This window comes from Octopus bimaculoides, unplaced genomic scaffold, assembly GCF_001194135.2.
Source record: "Octopus bimaculoides isolate UCB-OBI-ISO-001 unplaced genomic scaffold, ASM119413v2 Scaffold_94126, whole genome shotgun sequence".
Taxonomy (NCBI): Eukaryota; Metazoa; Mollusca; class Cephalopoda; order Octopoda; family Octopodidae; genus Octopus; species Octopus bimaculoides.
In genome coordinates, this window is record NW_026396208.1 from 5,990 (window position 1) to 8,636 (window position 2,647).

Genomic DNA, 2,647 nt, shown 5'->3' on the forward strand with positions numbered 1-2,647 from the left:
TTATGTCAACATGGAAAGTGGACATTAAACAATGATGATGGATTTCTATTTGTGAAACTCAAGCACATTTATGACTTTCTCTAATAATGAGTAGTGTAATGCTCTGTTGGTGTTTGTAGGAGCTTTGTGGTCAGGATTTCAATGGCAATAGTTAAATATTGCATTTGATTTGGAACCTGTGACCATATATTTAGTACACACACACACGTTCTTTATTTATTTAGTTTGGTTTAATTGTCGTGGCCAAGTCCATGTTGAAGGAAAAACCTTCAAAACGTATATACTCTTTTACTAGTTTCAGATAGAGGATTGCAGCCAGTTAGTAGAATATGGGCAAAATACTATACTCACTTAAATCTCATTATGCCAAATGATGAGAAGTTAGAGTATACGATAGAGGCATAGAAAACAGTTTTATACATTTTAATATTACTTCATTTTACTTACCTGTTGCAAATATATGTATGAGACTTTCAGGAAAAGTAATCTTTGACAGACTAGAGAATGATTCATCTTTCATTCAGTTAACACTATGGAAACCAAATTTGAGAACAAAGCCCCACAGGTTCCTTGGTATAAAGCCTTGAATATTTTTCAGCTGGTAAAAGGATAGAAGTAGATATCTGTACAAATGAGTATATATAGCTGGCACACCATGTTTTTTTTTTTTATGCTGCTTTCACAGATTCCCATGACTCTCTGTCACCATCCAATTCCATTATTATGAATTTGAATTGAAAGTTTGAGTCATTGTGAATCTTTCTTTAGCTGATTACACAACTATGGACGCCACCCCTATGGATGCATTGCAGTTACTCTCTTGATAGAGCTTAGTGATCCTGACCATTGATCTTCTAGGATTCCTCTGCTCAACATCAATGTAAGAAGCATCATTGGCTCACTTGTGCTCTTCCACTACCTCTTCACAATCCATGCTGCAGTCCCATGATTATGCCGTATCCCTGACAGGGTAGCTGAATGGGTGTTGTTCCTTGCCAAAGTGCAGCCCATAACTATGCAGGGTACAATCATCACTCTGTGAGCTATTTTCAAAATGCATGTACGCTATGTAAATATATGATTTGCAGACTTATCCGCCCCATTTTATAAGTGAACAAGTTTCCACAGAACAGTGGAGATACTCACCTTCGTAGCTTCTCTTGTTGTCTGAAGCACTGAAATGAAATACAGAAAGAGCATTAGATATATTTATATGTTGCTGTGTGCACGCACGCATGTGTGTGTGTGCATGCATGCACACACACACATCAATATCAATTTTACATATGCTTTTCCAAGCTGGCAATGGTTGGACAGAATTCAACACAGCATCTCCACATTGATGGTCCTTTGTCACCTTAGTAAAGCCCAGCAGCCCCACATCAGCCCTTACTTCTCCTCATATCCTTATCAATTTTCATTCCTGTGGTTTTTGCAACACACAAGTCTCTTTGAGGAGTTTCTCTAACACAAAATATTACAGCTAGTGCCATTACACAGATACACACACTATGATATACAGAAATCAATAAATGTTTTGTTTACCTGATTTTTTCAACTAGGCTCAGGATGTCGAAGGAGTCTTGATCGCTGACAAAACCAAATTAGATTAATACACCAGTGTTTTTTTCAACACACATAAAACTTTGCAAGAAGTCTCTCTAAGAAAAAATATTACAATTAATGCCATTCCAGGTTTACATATATACATTATAAGTATTGTGTACACACATACACACATGTACATACACATATACACACACACATGTATATATGTATACACACACACACATATATATGTTAGGGTATCAAAGAGTTCCCAGACTAGTTATGTTTAATAAAATAACTTATTTACATAAGTTTTAAATCCTCTCCTTCAAAATAGTCACCTTGCATAGCATTTCTGCCACTTCTTTAGTCTGGCCCAGACATGATTGAGCAGCATTTTCATCTTGGGGAAGAGATGGCAGTCTGCAGGTGCTAAATCTGGCAAATAGGGTGGGCACAGAAATGATACCATGTTTTTGGCGAGAAACTCGCAAGTGAGGATAGCTCAGTGACAGTGTGCATGGTCACAGACCCATACAACAAACCAACAACATCAGCTATGTCAATGATTGTCCTGACAATCCTCATGCACAAGCTGATGGATTTTCTCCACATTTCTGGAGTGACACTCATGGCAGATCTTCTAGATTGCTTATCTTCCAGGGACGTTCTTCTGCTTTTGAAGCACACATGCCACTTGAAACATTGTGCATGACCTATTGCCTTGTTGCCCTAAGCTTGTTGAAGCATGCTCAATGTCTCTGTAGCAGACTTCCCAAGTTTAACACAAAATTTCATGTTGGCTTCAAGTTCCTGTCTATGCAGACTACAGCATACACATAATCACAAAAAAACAAATTTCACAACTTGTGAAGTAAATGCAGTAATGTCATTCAGCACACTGCTAGCTCTCACTGATAGGAACTTTTTGATACCACTTTCATATGTGTGGATATATAAATACATATATAGGTATATATATATATGCATTATTAGGCAACTGACCCAAACACCTCCTGAAACCATCCCCACTACTCATCATTTCTCTATCACAGAATACTCCATCATTTGCCTATGAGCAGTATTACATATTTAATCA

At 37.3% G+C, this 2,647-nt stretch overlaps 1 long non-coding RNA gene across 1 annotated transcript; it reads right to left on the bottom strand.

Moving 5' to 3' along the window:
* Nucleotides 1-323: 323 nt before the first annotated feature.
* On the bottom strand, nt 324-2,068 carry LOC128251497 (uncharacterized). Its single transcript, XR_008267154.1, has 3 exons — nt 1,546-2,068; nt 1,147-1,175; nt 324-598 (listed from the first exon to the last, which is right to left on the bottom strand). It is a non-coding gene; the product is annotated as an uncharacterized LOC128251497 (long non-coding RNA).
* Between the last annotated feature and the right edge of the window lie 579 nt (nt 2,069-2,647).